We start from the raw sequence: 17,574 nt of genomic DNA, 5'->3' as shown, positions 1-17,574 counted from the left end.
CTCATTTAGGAGGGAGGGCGGAGGGCGGGAGGGTCGGGGCTTCGGATCGCGGCTGGCCTCTGTGCGCCGGACCGTGTCCGTCCGTCCGTCCGTCTGCGACGCCAGCCCTCCGGACTTTTCACGGCCCGCTAACCCGCCCGGCGCTTTAAATCAGCGCGGCTTAGCGGGGCCCCGTCTCAGGTCTCAGTCAGCCAATCGGTAAATCTCAGCTGAGCTCAACCTGTCGATCGATCTCCCTGCTGAACTTCCGCCCGGCAACCGAGCACCAGCTTCATTCACCGGGTGGAAAACTCGCGCTTGATTGGTCCATTCAATCATGACGTCATCTCAGCGTATCTTTTTAACTTTTAGAGAGTAGATAAAAGTCTTATGTCTAATGCTTATTGGTCGCATATTTCAGTTTCACGAACATGTTTGAATGCTGTGCCGGCTGAGATCGAATAAAAAAACTTTAAGTTAATATGAAACCATAGTAAAATCTAAAATCTTTAAGTATGTGATGTAAAAAGTATGTCATGCATTTCAAAAGCAAATTCAGTGAATAGTTTTTTTTACCACAGAACACATCCTTTAATGAGTGTGGAAAATAGACGTATGTATGTGTAACACTTGCAGTATTTTTCTACGTTTAAAATACACCCCTTTAATTTTTGACTGTTATAGTTCAGCATAGACTACTTTTGCACGAGGGGTGCGTTTTTGTTTGCGACGTTTGTTTTTGCGTTTCTAAATGTGGCCTAGGCTGCAGTCTCCGTACCGGGTCTAATCCACAAACCCCCCCCCCACGTCCGATCGGCCGGTTTTCCTCATAATAACAGCGGTCGCGAAGCGGATCTGTATTAGTGAACTCGCCGCGCGGTCACACCTGATTGGCCGCGGCTCATATTTCAGGTTTCGGCTGCGACTTGAGCGAACTTCATTAAGCCGGAGAGGCTCGGCGCCCGGCCGGGAGCTGCGGCTCCGGCGGCGGACGCCATTACGGCTCCGGATGGGAGTAATCGGTTTGATCGCGGGAGCGCGGCGCATTAATAATAGAGCCGCTGCTCGCCGCGGTATTTATAGAAGCGGCGGAGAGCAGCGGTCGATGGAGATGACATACGAGACGTTCGTTCGCCGCCCGCTAATGTAGGAACGGTGGGCGACCTCCTGATTGTGGGGGGGGGCTGGCAAATCTGGGTCTGGAGTGCCTCATCCCAAACGACTCTTTGTTTCCCTTTTTCTCTTTAGCGCAGCGATAGCGCCACTAAAATTGCGATGAGTCAGCGCGGCGAGAGGCGCGGGTTCTGCCGGCTGGCCGGCGGCGCCGATATGAATATTAATGCGTTAACGTGTAGGCCCCCGGTACCAGGGAGGAACGCCACTTACGTGCCCATAAATATCCCCTGCCCACGCTGTCCCCTTATCAGCAGGCTCTTCCCAGAGTGACGGACAGCCGTTCGCTTTTAACGGTCCAGCCGCTAATGCATTACACATTACATTACAGGCATTTAGCAGACGCTCTTATCCAGAGCGACTTACACAACTTTTACATAGCATTTTACATTGTATCCATTTATACAGCTGGATATATACTGAAGCAATTCCGGTACCTTGCTTAAGGGTACAACGGCAGCGTCCTTACCCGGGAATCGAACCTGCGACCTTTCGGTTACAAGCCCAGTTCCTTACCCACTGTGCTACACACGCGTGCGCTTCTTCTCATCTAGAGCCGGTCGCTCATCTTGTTCATATGGATTGTGCCTCTCTACCGCCTACGGACGTCATACACCCCCCCCCCCCCTCGTTTTATTGTATTTTTTTTACGGACACGTTTTTGGGCGGCGGTTCGGTGATAAAGCGCGTCGTGTTATTTCCCTGCGGGTGGCCGTGGTGTACCGCGCGGTCGTTCCTTCGCCGGGACGTGACGGAAAGGGTCGTAGGTCGACCTCTGCTATCCGGGGGCATCTTGTTATTGTTATTATTGGATAATAATAAAAGCCTCGGAGACGTTGATTGATGCCCCGCCGAGCCGGCTGGAGCCCGGCGAGGCTACGCGGCCCATGTCCGGCGGGCGCCGGGTGCGGGTTTCGGCCGCTTGTCTTGGCCGTGGTTGGGCCGGGGTCTTGAGTACGGATGAAGGGAGAGACCGGCGCTCTTACGCGCGGCCTGGAGAAGCTCCACCGCCCGCTGGACGCCCGCTCGGGTGCAAACGTGCGGAGCGGCGAGCTCGGCCTGATCGTGGGCGGAGTCAACAAGGGCGATTGAGTTGGGGGCGGGGGGGGGGCAGTGGTCGTTCCTGACAACAGTGCCTTCTCTGTGCGGCCCACTGGGTCTACAGATGGCGGCCTGTACTGCCTGATCACGAGCCTGTGGCTCCACAGCACGGGGAAGTTCTCCCCTGGTGACTAATCGCCATCTCCCCTGCTCACTAAACGCCATCTCCCCTGGCCGCTAACCACCAGTGCCTCCCCCGGTGTCACTGTGCACCAGCACCTCCTCCCCGTGTCACTGTGCATCGGCGCCTCCCCCTGTGTCACTGTGCACCAGTGCCTCCCCCGGTGTCACTGTGCACCAGCACCTCCTCCCCGTGTCACTGTGCATCGGCGCCTCCTCCTCGTGTCACTGTGCACCAGTGCCTCCCCGTGTCACTGTGCATCGGCGCCTCCCCCTGTGTCACTGTGCACCAGTGCCTCCCCCGGTGTCACTGTGCACCAGCACCTCCTCCCCGTGTCACTGTGCATCGGCGCCTCCTCCTCGTGTCACTGTGCACCAGTGCCTCCCCGTGTCACTGTGCATCGGCGCCTCCTCCCCGTGTCATAACGGCAGTGTCCTACCGGGGACTCGAACCAGCGACCTTTAGGTTACAAGACCAACTCCTTAGCCGTTATACTACACTGCCGCCTGCAGTGTAGAGGCCTAATGTGAACCGGTTACAGTGTCTTGAGTAGCGTGTGCACGTTCTGCAAATTCCTGTCACAGTTTAGGGCTCCTCCCCCGAGCCGGGCTAAGGATGCCGTAACGGTGGCACAGCCACGACCGTCTCGTGCGTCGGTCTTCGCAGCCGGGCCCCTGCGGCGATGGCGCATTTCACGCCCGCCAAGCGGGTTTGCGCGTCATTCCTCCGAGCCGACGACGCGTTTCAAAAAAGCGTTACTCGGCTCCGTCCTTGCGGTGTATCCGTATCGCGTTTCCCTCGCGCGTCGTTTCCACGCGTCGGCTTAATGTTTTATTGCGGGTGTTCGCTTATATTTCAGCAGCCCGCTTTTTACGACCGCGCTTTATTTCTGGAAGTTAACGGCCCGCGTTAAGTGCCCGCGGGCGTTAATCACGTCGGTTCAAATTTTTTCCTGAATGTTTCACATACTGCCGTCGCGTTTGAACAACCAACCAACGGTTGTATTTACAAGGGCCCGCTTGCACAGGCTCTCGGGGTCTCCTGCCGCCACGCCTCCTGAGAGGCAGGGAGAGAGTCAGTCTCGCGTCTGTAACTCAAGCTGATGCGTGCGCGTTTACAGCCCCGAGTTCCGGGTTTGTCGGAGACGATGGACGCTGCCGCCGGCTTTGGAACGCGTGCGGTTTTTGCGATCGAATCCGCGCGCTCAAACGCTCCGTGAATGTGGCTCCCCAGGGTCGGACCGAGCTGCTGAGCTTCTCTCTGTATCGCCTCGCTCAGTTAGGAGAGACGCCTTCGAGGGGGAGGGAGAACCGGACTCCAGGCTGGTCAGAACTGAAGGTCTGCTGCAGATGGTTCTAACAGGATGTATGAGTCCAGCAGGGACCGGAGTAGGACCATATGTACTCTGTAAGAGGTCATTTACCACTGAACATTTTACTACGTGGTTCCTCCAGAGACGTTGGCCGGACCGCTGAGTCAGCCAATTGCGAATCTCAGTCAGTCCAGGCTGGTTTCTGATTGGCCAGCTTCAGCCAGTCACGGCTGCAAACTCAGCGCTGCTAACACGGTGTTGGATTGTGAGGAAGAGTGTGAAATGTGCTGGTGAGGTCGCGGGGAAGCGAAGAGCGGCGCGCTCTGCACCTGTGGGCAGCAGGAAGAGGCGGGCTCTACGGTCGCCCTTCGGTTTGGAGTTCCAGCCGGGAGCCGTTAGAGCCTGACAGGATGTCATCACCCCCAACCTGATCCTGTCGGTCGTGAACAGGAGGTGTACCGACACCTCGGGGGGAGGGGGTGGGGGGGTGGTGGTGGGTGTGGAGGGGATTGGGGGGGGCCGTGTGTGGAAATGTTGGGTCACACAGAATGCATTCACACACGGCTCACGCGTTTCCCTCAGAGCATATGAACAGAGGTTGCAGAGTGTGTGTTAGAAATGAGCATGTGTTACGGACCATGACTGCTGAATGAGTAACCTGTATATTATATTATGTGTACAAGGGGGATAAGGGAAATACAACTGGAAAGTGTGTGTGTGACTGTGTGTGCATATATCAGCATGTGGTTGTGTGTGTATCAGCATGTGGGTGTGTGTATACATCAGCATGTGGGTGTGTGTGTGTTTGTGTGTGTGTGTGTATGTATGTATCAGCATGCGTGTGTGTGTATGTGTGTATACATCAGCATGTGGGTGTGTTTGTATGTATGTATCAGCATGGGTGTGTGTGTCTGTATCAGCGTATGTGTATATCAGCTTATGGGTGAGAGTGAGCGTGTGTGTGGGTGTATTTGTACCAGCATGTGTGTGTGTTTTCCCTCAGTCCACAGCATCATCAATAAACACAAAGCATTCATTTGTGACTTATTAAAATAGCTACTTATCCTCTGTCAGCCTTCAAATTTCATTTATTAATTTATTTCGACTGTAAGGGTTTAGGAAAGCTAATCCCAGATCAGCAGGTAAAGGCAGGAGACAACCAGAGGCTTTTGATGTAACATTAGCTTACAATTCTCAGTCGCACAGCACAAAATGAGCTGAAATTATCTGACTGGGGCTTGTGTGAGGAGCATCACTGAGAAAGTATTCATGAATAAATGGCATGGTTTAAGTCGTTTTCATCAAATGGTGACAATTATATTTGTGTGCGTAAACTCACTCATTGTCCATGGTTTCGTTTTATCATTCACTCTGTATGGAACATGGATAGCGATGGTGGCTAGCTATGCCTAGCTAGCTTGCTAATGTAGGATATTTTGTTGCTAGCTAGTTACTGTATTCAGCTAATTAGCTAACAATCAGATGGTGGCTGAGAAGTGTTTAACAGCAGTTCTCGAGACTTACATAATTATATTATTCACAAGCTGACTGAATAATTATGCTGGATGATGTTGTTGCTTTTTTCCCTTAAATAAAAAAGAACTCCGAATGTCAAAGGTGGTATAACTGGAAGGAAATGATTAAGTCTGCCGTTGGCAGTTGGCAGGCTCGCTAAACTGTTTTCACAGTCGTCAGTTAATTGCACGCCTCTGTGTAAAGACCTGAGACGAAAGGCCGCTGGTTCTCTCGGTTCCTTTAGCGGCTCAGAGCCCGGCGTAGCTAGCCGGCTACAGTAGCCGTGGTTAGCACGAAGCGTTTGTTAGCCTCTCTTTCTCCTTCGTTAGCCTCTTTTTCTCCACCGCACACCGCTGGCTGGAGGCGTTTCAACGTGGCCTCTGAGGTGGTTCACTCATGCCTGTTCACCATTACGGGACTTCCTTGTCCATATCTCACATTTAAGATGACTCGGTCTCAGTGCTGCTAGCTGGTGAGCCACAGCCTGGGGTCTTGAGCTTTGGGGGGCCCCCGAGGGCCTAGTTTTAGGAGTTTTGGGGAACTTGATGACAGTGGAACTCAGTCAGAAGACCCCCATGCTCTTTCCTACCTTCAGTACCCCCCTGTCTGTAGAATCGCCTGAGATGAAGCATTTGTATTTATTTCCTAATAGGACATTTTATAATTAGAAGCTCTGTGGTTAGTCAAAAGGAAGATGTTGTAGATGTCGAAATGTCAGTCTCCCATGTTCTTTGAACAGCTTCTTTTGCTTTGAACTCTTTGAAGCCTTTATTAGAGCTTGACCTGTTGAGCACCGACTTAGTCCTCTTTTATATAGCTGGCTTGAAGCGCGTTTGCTATCCTTTTCTTTTATATAGAAATCTTTTGCAAAATGTACTGGCTCACAGTCTTGCTAAGAGAGTGAGCATGTGCAAACTCAGCTCTCCAATTTTAATATCTTCCATCTATTATTTTTTTTTTATGGGAAGTGATCCACAGAACAGTACACTTCAGGACATACCACACCATCATTTCTGATGAAGTGTCTCTGATTATGAGTATGAATATTAACATAATTAAGATATACAGTAATTAGAAGTACAATTAGCACTTGATTTGCCTTGACTTGAACTTTAATGTGATGTTCACCAACATCAGTGCATCTCTGCCTGGTATTTTCTACACTGCTCCGCTCCTGTTGGGTGACATTATAGTACAGTGGTTAGGGAACTGTGCTGTGACTCAGAGGTTGCAGGTTTGATTCCCCGGTAGGGCACTGCTGTACGTGCTTCGGTGGAATATCCAGCTGTTTAAAGTGGTCCAGCTGGGCGAAAAGTAATCTGTCTGAGTCACTCCGTGTAAGAGAATCTGGAAAAAGCAAATGCGTCTGCTTCTCCCCAAAAAACAAAAAACCGGAAAGCAGGCTCTGGACGTTTTGGTAACCAGGCAAACCACGCTTTGTTCAAAAACGGTCAACGCTTCCGGCGCAGAGCAAAATGCAGGACTTACACAAACTATGTGTCACTAACCCAATTGTCATGGTAACTCCTTCAAAGCAATACACCAGTCTGCCCAGCACTGACTAGTTATTCATTTTTACTTCCTGTAACCCAATCCACAGCCTACTTTCCCTTTTGGGTTTTTTTTTGTTTTGGGGGGGGGGGGTGATTTTGTCATTTGAAGAGAGCAGGGTGTGGGATGCACTGATTGCTCCTTCCCGCACCTCCACAGCACATTCCGCACCTCCACAGAACGTCCCACACCTCCACAGCGCACCCCACACCTCCACAGCACATTCCGCACCTCCACAGAACGTCCCACACCTCCACAGCTCACCCCACACCTCCATAGCACATTCCGCACCTACACATATCCCCACACATCCCCACACATCCCCACACCTCCCCCACCTCCACAGCCCTCGGTCTCCAGGCCCGGCTTGTCAGGCTACGGCTGCAGCCCCGGCTCCCAAACCCGGTCCTGGGGACCCAGTGCTCCCCCTTTGCCGTCCCGGCTCCCAGACCCGGTCCTGGGGACCCAGTGCTCCCCCTCTGCAGCCCCGGCTCCCAGGCCCGGTCCTGGGGACCCAGTGCTCCCCCGCCGCCGTCACTCCCACCGTCACCCCAACCCCTGAATCGCACCAAGCCGCTATTCCCTTCTTAATGACGCTCTTTCAGCGTCTACTGAGGGATGATTTGCTCTCCTAAGGCCGCGTTGTGTCAGAAATAGCCGCGCTAGCGCTGTGAGGAGTGAGCGCCCCATATTCACATCCCTGGACACTTAACCAATCAGATCAGTTAAGGCTTTATTCTCTTCAGTTTGCTGAACGCTCTCTCCGTGCTCAAGGTTTCCTTCGCAAACACTTTCAGTCCATTCAGTTACCAGCCGGCAGGTGAAATCAGTGGGGTCCCGATAGCTGAAAGAGAGGACAACTGGTCACCCAAAATACACTGCCGTAGAAAACGAACAGCTCGGAGAGAATTTAAGGCAATTGAAAACGAGTCAAATCTGCATTGTGTTGAGTTCAAGGAAAAAATTAGAGCGGAACATGGAACATATGTTGAAAACAACCTGATCTGGTTGAGAGATTTGGTCAGAACAAAAAAGTAAGGATGCAGTCCGTCTGGGTCCCTCCGGGTTCGAGAAGCACTGCGGTGGAGTCCTGCTGGTGTGCGTACGTCTGGCTAGTGATGGGAGAATGGGTGGAGCTACCATTTGTAACTCGCTAATTAAGAACCAATCATAGTCTTTAATTGTGCGTCTCAACACTCTGATTGGTAAAAGAATCAGTGATTGGCAGATCATTTTCAGTCAGTGTCACGTCCAGCTAGTGCTTTTGTTGAATTTCTTTGGTGATACCGTACACAGTCTCAGACTTACAAACTAAACATACAGAAAATGTTTTCAATAAATGATTGTTATATTGCAACACCTCACAGAATATGGGCAAATATTAACTTTATTGTCACTTAAAGATAGTGCTATATATTTTAAACAAAACATTCCAGTGAATTTTTAACATTAAATTTCCTAAAATTCCACTTTTTTTTTACAGTATATTGCAGTGTAATCCTTTCCGCAAGGGTCTGTTGTTATGATCACATAATGTCAGGCAAAAGTGCAAATCAGCAGTGCACTGGAAATACAGGAAATAATCTCTAGCTGTGGAAAACTCTCCTTTCTGGAGACTGCAGCTTCAAGCACAAAAATAGGTGTTTGAAATATGCAATTGCATTTCCTGTACTTCATAATGTAACATGGGTCGCTCACCTTATCTGCAAAGACACCTACAGCTCCTGGCAACAGGTCACATGGCACGATCCACACAAGTAGAGCACCGGTTTTCAAACTTTTATGATTCAGGGACTCTCACCCAGGCTCAAAGGCCTCCAGGGACCCACATTGTAAGTTTAAAAAAAAGTTGTATTTAAAAAAAGATTTTATATTTTAAAATATTTTCCACAGTGGAGGCATTGGTGGCCCAGTGGTAGAGCTCTTGCCTGCCACGCCGGCGGCCTGGGTTCGTATCCCGACCAATGCCCCAAACTCAGCCACTGGGGCATTGGTCGGGATACGACCAGTGCAGTCGTAGTGCCGGTCACAAGCCCGGATAAATGAGACGGTTGCGTCAGGAAGGGCATCCGGCGTAAAACATATGCCAAATCAAATATGCAGATGATCCGCTGTGGCGACCCCGAACGGGAACAGCCGAACAAAGAAAAAATGTTTTTTTTCCCACAGTCATATATATATATAGTCATCACCAATCAAACCAGGGACTCACTAATGTACCTTCAAAGACCCCCAGGAATCTCCAGAATCCCCCCCCCCCCCATTGAAAAGCCAGGATGTATATTTCACTGGTTCAAACTTGCTGTGGGGCCAGCTAAAGCACTAGTGATTGACAGAGTGACAAAGTCCAAAATCATATCCCGACCGTGGCACACGGGCAGGTGTGGGGGTGGTGTTCAATGAAGACAACATTCTCTTTCCAGACAACAGACACAAATTCAATATTATTGAATTTCATTCAACGTACATTTCTTTACTGAACACATTAGTTATGATTTGTGGAGCTTAGTAACCGTTTGGCAACCCAAGCTTCTTGGTACTCACTGAAGAGCTGTATATGGGACACCCTGGTGTTCCGCCCTGTGCAGTACAAACTGTTTTTTGGGAGAAATACAGGCCGTCCCGGCTAATTGGGGACTTAGGATCCCTGCTAATTTTCTTCAGCAGGTTTGGTCTGCCTGGTGCCGGGTCTGGTGAGAGAGAGGGGGTGGGGGGGGGTCAGCTTCCACTTGCATTGTGGTGCGGGACGTTCCAGCCAAGGGACGCGCCCGCAAGGGCTGCTGGGAAAACTGGGGAATAGGCTAAAAACGGGAGGATCAGAAATAACAAACCTTCGCCGTCTGAGGACAGGAGAGGGGAACTGCGCTGGCGTCCGTGGGGGCTTAAAAGCTAGCCCGCGTTTACTGGGTCTTTAGCGTGGACTGCGGCTCCAGTGAGCTAGCATCGCTCTGTGACCGGACTGATACATTTTGGCTAGCGCTAGTGTGGGCTAGCCACATGGAAATGGAGAATTCTCTAACCGGTCTGCCAACTGTTCCCCAGATCCTCCAACGCACTGCTGGTGACGCCTGAGGTGCGAGACGCCGTGCTTCTGTGCTGTGCTGGGGGGCTCTGTTCCGAAACGCGCCAGGCTAACACCTTTGCTCTCTTCACAGGATGTCACATTAAAACCCGCTGTCTTTCGCAAACTCATTTAAGTCTTTATTTAATTCCTTTTCTTTCTCTCTGAATATGTAACACCGTAATGCCATCTCGTCGTACTTAACACGGAGCCAGTCCGCGTGTGGAATATCTAATTTCATGGAAAATGAGTGTATTTGTAATGGAATTATTCCAGTAGAGGTGATTAGAGGTTTTTCTCAGGCATTTGATGAGAATGTAAATGATCTCATCTTATTTTATACACCCTACCTTATCCCGCGAATCTGTTTTAGCCCAATTCCTAACAGTATTCATTTGGGAAAAAAATCCAATTAAAATACTTAGGCAAATACGTGCATATTAAATGATACTCGGAGGAAACAACATTAATTTGTTCAGTCGTTTCTCCTTATTTATTCTTGGTTATTTATAATGCCTCAAGCTCTCTAATGGCCGCTTGTGACAGATGAAGAGAAAGAACGAGTGATGGAAAGAGAGAAAGAGAGAAGGATATGGTACGTAGAGAGTACCGTAGAAAATGGGGGAACTTGGAGAACAGCGGAAGGGAAGAAAGAAAGAGAGAGAGTGAAAGAGGGAGTGGGGAACGAGAGAGAAATACTGAATAGTCGGAGAAGGAGAAAAACAGAAGATAGGCAATCTTTTTGATGTTGAGCCATATTGATTGACCTACATAGCATAGATTAAGACAATCCCATTCCCCTCCCCCTTTCCCTCAAACACTCTGAATTTATTAAAATGGATTTGATCTCTGCCTTCCAGTCATTGTTTTACTCATGGTTCCCTCCACATATCCAACACCTTTAACTTAAGCTGACATGGAATTTTAAGAGCTTGTCACTTGTGCTCGCAAACCTGATATTTGTCTTCGGTCGCGACAATTCAAATGTAAATGCCTTTCATAAGACTTTAAACAGATTGCATACTTGGATAATAGATAAACCTTAATATTTCACTGTCATTCAACGTAAATTCATGTAAATGTTCTTAGAGGAAAAAAATATGCTGACATACCTAAACATATTAAATGAACGTATCTTAAATAATATAACATATTTTAAATATGAACCAAACTGTTTGTTATCCAATTGTTATTGGGATGGCAGTTATGTTTAGCACACACTGTGACCCCCCCCCCCCTCCCCAAAATCTCTGTCTGGCCCCCAATAACAGCAGTGTAGATCCGGGACTGGCTATAATGTATGTGTTTCCATGTATGTATGTGTATGCATACTTCTCATAACCTACATTTGTATGCATTACTGTTATGCTGCATATACAGTACAAATAGAAATGATATATAATTTGATACAGGATTGGCTCTTCTACATGGTGTGTGGGGCGGCAGGGCAGTACAGTGGTTGGGGAACCGTGGTTGCGCCTCCAAGGTAGTTGTTGGGGTGCTGTGTGTACATACCAAAACTTAACTGGAATTACTTCAGAAAAATACTAATCTGCGTGTAGAAAGGGATTGAATGTAAATGATAAACACACGCTAAATGCCTGAAAAGAACCTCCGGCATGGATATTACAGCATCTGGTTTACTACACCAGGATTAGCACACAGGCTAATTACACATCTGCTTTACTGCACTAGAGTTAGCACAGAGGCTAATTACACATCCAGGTTACTGTACCAGAGTTAGCACAGAGGCTAATTACACATCCAGTTAACTGCACTAGAGTTAGCACAGAGGCTAATTACACATCCAGGTTACTGTACCAGAGTTAGCACAGAGGCTAATTACACATCCAGTTAACTGCACCAGAGTTAGCACACAGGCTAATTACACATCCAGGTTACTGTACCAGAGTTAGCACAGAGGCTAATTGCTCATCTGCTTTACTGCACTAGAGTTAGCACAGAGGCTAATTACACATCCAGTTTACTGCACTAGAGTTAGCACAGAGGCTAATTACACATCCAGTTTACTGCACTAGAGTTAGCACACAGGCTAATTACACATCCAGGTTACTGTACCAGAGTTAGCACAGAGGCTAATTACACATCCAGTTAACTGCACCAGAGTTAGCACAGGGGCTAATTACTCATCCAGGTTACTGTACCAGAGTTAGCACAGAGGCTAATTACACATCCAGTTAACTGCACCAGAGTTAGCACAGGGGCTAATTACTCATCCAGGTTACTGTACCAGAGTTAGCACAGAGGCTAATTACACATCCAGTTAACTGCACCAGAGTTAGCACAGAGGCTAATTACTCATCCAGGTTACTGTACCAGAGTTAGCACAGAAGCTAATTACACATCCATTTCACTGCACCAGAGTTAGTGCTCATTCAGTTTACTGCATCAGAGTTAGCACAGAGGCTAATTACACATCCAGGTTACTGTACCAGAGTTAGCACAGAGGCTAATTACACAGTCGTGTGAATGTTTGGCGTAAACGTTGAACGTCACCTCACAAACACATCATTATCTCATCGGCTGAAGGGAAGTCTGAGTCAAAACCACACTGCCCTCGCGGTGGCCTGGAGTATTGAGCGTTCCTCTTCCATGGATTTACAAGCGAGATATCAACTGCAAGCCCGGGATCAATTGGAAAGCACTTCATCAGAAAGCTTATCGCTGAACTCTGGGGTCTGTTTATGGCAAGCGGCGCTCCCAGGTAGAGATATTAATTCTGCGGATTCACTCTGAGCTGTCTTGGGTGCACAGCTCCCGTGCTGGTTGTTAGCATTCCGTTGATTAGCATCTAGCGCCTTGCCTAGTTTATTTGAATTGGTTTCCATGGGATCTAGGCCTAGGCTTGTGTGGAACATTTGAAGGTCCTTTTGGAATCTGGAGGGTATATAAGTCTTCCAGTGAGCAAAAATCTACAGCAGTGCAATAATAACAACGGTTAAAAGTTCATCATCATAAAGATTCTTGCAGCACAGATTTTCATGCTGCGTCAATTGAGCCTTAACTGGGGCAGATTACAATATTTGTCCTTTTAAAATTAAATGTATTATTGTATGTAAATGTGTATTATTATTATTATTATTATTATTATTGTTCTATACTGAGTTCTAGTGTAATAACCATGTTGTCAGAAGCACAGAAACGTGCTGCATCGCTGTGCTCTAAATGTGGATTGCCGGCAGCGCTGGATCGTCCCCTTTAATATTTCAGCGTCCTCGTGCGCTCGCTCCTTCCTTCCCGCGAGTCAGAGTTCCGAAAGCAGCGCATGAATAAAACATCCAGCGCGGGGCTCGACTGCGCAGGCCAGCTCCCCCCCCCCCCCCCCGCCGCGCACAGCGGCCCGGGAAGCCTCTCCCTCTGGCTCGCGGGGGCGTCCTGCAGCTCCTCTGGCTCGCTGAGGGGGCAGCACTGCGACGGGGCTGTTTTCGGTCGAGGCGGCCGCCGTCGTTTCTGGCGCTGTTCTGCTCGACGCCCGGGGCGCGGGCTCGTCGTTACTCATGCTATAGGAAGCCCTCCCTTCCCCTCTCTCTCTCTCTCTCTCTCCCTCTCTCTGTCTCAATTTCAATTTCAAAGCGCTTTATTGGCATGACAAATATAGGCACTTGTGTTGCCAAAGCAGTGGTTACAACATACAACTACCGTACATACAATGAATGCTAGACTACGAATTTGTTCTTAAAAAAGGGCCAAGCCTATGACAAAAATATCAGTAAGTGATGTTAGGTGTGTGTGTGTCTGACTATCTGTGTGTTTCTGTCTCTCTCTCCCTCTCTTGTCTCATTGACTTGTTTCCATTATTTTCCCATCCCACACATGCAGAAGCATCGTTTCCCTCCTACACGCGGCCTCTGGATTTGTAATTCCAAATCCGCCAGGCTGCGTTCCTGGCGTATTGACTCATTGATGCTAAAGCCTTATACAAGGTGGACACCAAACTAAAATCAATTTTAATAACTCCCACCAAAAGTGAACATTGCAAGGGGAAGAAAAAAAAAAATCCATATTGCTGTCGTTGCCGAGCGAACGTTCTCTGACCTGTCAGTGCGTACATAGTTGTGTACACGACGCTGGCAATGCTCGGAAACTTCAATTACTCCAGAGAATTACCTTCAGTCAAAAATGAGCGTTTCAAGTACCTTGGTGAAAGGTAGAACTGGAGAGCGCCTACCTTGGCTGAACTGGCAGCCTTCTGGCTAGAAAGTACTAGGCCACACCGCTGCTCCTGTGTTCTAAATATGAATATGGCACTCTATCTAGGCCGTGCGCAACTGCGTGACGGATTCCCCGAGCGCTGAAACGCACCTCCCACAGTCTCTTGGTGCCGTGAGGTGGCACGTCTGCAATCTCCTGGTCCTCATTACTGGAGTAATTATGTACCTGCTCAATTGCCAGTCGCTGAAGTTGTACATTTTATTCCTCGGACAAGTACACACATTTAAAAACCTCTGGTGCCCGTTATCGTGTGCTTATTAGCCATCAACCTGCAGTCCTGGTTACAGGCCAATTGTAGATGTGCACATTTGCCCACTAGAATGGGGCATCTCAGGTCAACAGCGAAAGTACACATTTGTGGTGTGAAGTTGAACTATTCTGGGAGTGATAGTATTCTTCCATAAATCTGCCATAATATGTAACTGCTGTTTATGCAAACATTGCTGTTTTATTTTAATAACGTGCTGCACCGGGGGGTGACTCCTGATGTCTGACCCTCGTCCGCTCGCTCGGCGTCCAGTTCTGCCTTTTATTTTATGTCACACACAGACGCCGTGAAGTTGTCCTTAAAAAAACTCTGGCAGCAACTCTATCCCGAATTTGCTATTTGTGATGATAAGGGGGAGGGGGGAAGGTTGTGCATGCCATGTAACACAAGATCAAGAGATGGAGACAGATTGAGAGAGAGAGAGAGAGAGAGAGAGAGAGAGAGAGAGAGAGACTTGACTTTTAACTTCCCATTAGAGAGAGGGAGAGAGAGAAATTGGACGCTCCAATTTCATGGCGTGAAAGTGGGGCGATTTGTTCCTTGGAAGTTTCCCAGTGAAATTTCCTGGGGACCAAGACACTGAAAATATCTATCTGAGCTTTGTCCTACATAGAGAGAGAGAGAGTGAGAGAGAGAGATAGATAGAGAGAGAGAGATAGAGAGAAAGAGAGAGAAGCTCTGTGTAACTGCCTACCATAAGTTGAGGTACACAATCACTAGTTGTAATATGGATTCCACACACATATATACATATTTAGCATGTCTGTGTGTCTATGTATATGTATATATAGAGAGCGCTTTGAGGGGAATAGCTTCAGTAGCAGGTTGGCACAGGGTACACTGCCTGCACAGTATTCTGCACAGTTCAGGTGCAGAATGAGAGAGCGCTGTGTTTATTGCACAGAAACAGTAAAATGAAGGCCGGCAGACAGATGGAAAAATCTGCGAAAGAGAAAATGACAGGTGGCCCTGTGTTAGAACGCAGGCTGGCAGGGACGCGCTGTATCACAAAGAGAGAGAGAGAGCGAGCGCAACTCGCTCCGTGCGAGGAATACATCTTTAATGCTCCAATAATATCATGCATTAACGAAGTCAGAACGGTGGTATTTTATCAAATTTGAACGAGACGAACACAAGAAAACACGAGACTTACAACAGGGCCGTATACTGAAATAGTGTAAAAGAGCTGAGAGAGAGAGAGAGAGAGATAGAGGTGACCTAAAACAAGTTGTCCTACATTAAAGGAGAGTAGGAGAAATGATGACGATAAAAAAGATAGATTGCGATCTCTTATCACATTTGTTCTTCATCTTCCAATCTCTGGTCTCTGGCTAGCAATAACTTTTTAATTGTTCCTGTCTTTTTTCTCCTGGATCATTAATGCCGATGGGAAGCTGCTGTAATCTCCTGTATTGTTCACTCTGTCAGGTTTCAGATAAGTTACTGTATGGTAAGTTAGTGTGTGTCACAGCTGGTCTAATGCATTAAATGCATCTTATTCCAAACTTTGGAGTAACTGATCTTGATTAAACAGGCCTGTAGTTATTTTTGTGTGTGTGTGTGTGTATGTGTGTGTGAGTGCGTGCGTGTGTTTGTATGTATGTGTGTGTGTGTGTATGTGTGTGTCCCTGTGTGTGTGTGGATGTGTGCCACGTGTGTGTGTGTGTGTGCGTGTGTAGGTATGTGTGGATGTGTGTGTGTGTGTGTATATGTGCACGCGTGTGTGTGTGTGTGCATGCGTGTGTGTGTGTGTGTGATTGTTGCATGCGCACATGTGCGCACGCGTGTGTGTGTATGTGTGTTGTGTGTGCAAGCATGCATATGCTTGTGGTTCATGCACATGTGAGTATTATGGTCTGTCCTAATCCTTCATAAATAAATCCATGTGTAAATCTGGCCCCTGATATTTCCCAATCATCCTCTCTAATAAGCGGCTGATTTAGACCCAGGGACCCCTGGTGAGTGGAATCCCTGACCAACCAATCAGTGACATCGATCAATCAATGATTAAACAGGGCCAGTAAACCAGCAGCACTGTGATTGGACTATCCTGGTGTACAGGATAATGTGGTGGCTGACCGTGGGTGGGTGGAGTCTGTGTAGCATAGGGCAGCAGTAAGGAGCTGGTCTTGTAACCTAAAGATCGCAGGTTCGAGTCCCCGCTAGGACACTGCCGTTGTACCCTTGAGCAAGGTACTTTACCTGCATTGCTCCAGTATATATCCAGCTGTATAAATGGATGAAATGTCAGTGCTATGTAAAACGCTGTGTAAGTCACTCGGGATAAGTAATGAAGTCTGTTCCACTGAGGAGCTGTCCAGCAGGGTGTGGTGCTGAAAGAGACAGCAGGCTCGGGCTTCACTCAGTCTGATGCTCTTTATTCACGTATCCCGAGATTGAGCTTGTTCGGCTGCTCATTTCACAGCTGCTAGGACCCTGCTATGGACCGTTCCCGGCTCTAAATGCTGTCCAGAGAACACCGACGTTTTTATGAAGGCTGTATTACGTACTTAACAACCAAGGTGTTGATTTCAGAGCCAGTGGTGATGATGGAATATGATTTTTGGAGTTTGCACACAGGGGAGTTTGCGGCTGTTGCTTTAAGCGGCTGGTAAAACCAGGTGAAGCTTTGATACACACACCAAAAAGTAAACCCAATGAAACCCAATGAATCCAGACGAATCCAGACGAATCTGACGTTATGAGTAAACTTCAAACGCTATTTATAGTAGAATTCAAGAGTCGAAAAGTCCAGGGCAAAATGGCATCAATGAAAAAGGGTCCAATATTCCATTAGAAAAAAACAATCTAAGAAGATTTGATTAAATAAAGCCAGCATTAAATAAAGTAGCAATCACCCAAAGGTCTAGAAAAGGGCTGCCCAACCCTGTTGCTGGAGATCCTGTCCAACCATCCTGTCGGTTTTTACTCCAACCCTAAGGAAGCACACCTCATCCAACAACCAGAGATCTCATTGAGCTGCTAATTAGTAAAATCAGGTGTGCCAAATTAGGATTGAAATGAAGACCTACAGGAAGGCGGATCTCCAGGAACAGGGTTGAGAAGCCCTGGTCTAAAATAATACGACTGAAAATAGGCCAACAAATGAAAACTTACAGGATGGGTCCAACAGCGGCATTCATAGTGGGGGTGTACAATGAGGTCATATCTGTGAGGTCACACCTGTGAGGTCACACCTCTGTAATATGCACTCACCTGACGGTAGGAGAACTCGGGAGGACCTGAGGGCCTGGTCTGTC

The 17,574-nt window shown here is 48.1% G+C and overlaps 1 protein-coding gene across 1 annotated transcript in view; it reads left to right on the top strand.

The window, feature by feature from the left end:
• The window catches only part of shank1 (SH3 and multiple ankyrin repeat domains 1), a 106,519-nt gene that overhangs the window by 12,551 nt on the left and 76,394 nt on the right, over positions 1-17,574 (top strand).

This window comes from Anguilla anguilla, chromosome 17, assembly GCF_013347855.1.
Source record: "Anguilla anguilla isolate fAngAng1 chromosome 17, fAngAng1.pri, whole genome shotgun sequence".
NCBI classification, from domain to species: Eukaryota; Metazoa; Chordata; class Actinopteri; order Anguilliformes; family Anguillidae; genus Anguilla; species Anguilla anguilla.
The sequence above is the reverse complement of the archived record's forward strand: the minus strand, read 5'-3'. Positions and strand labels throughout refer to the sequence as shown.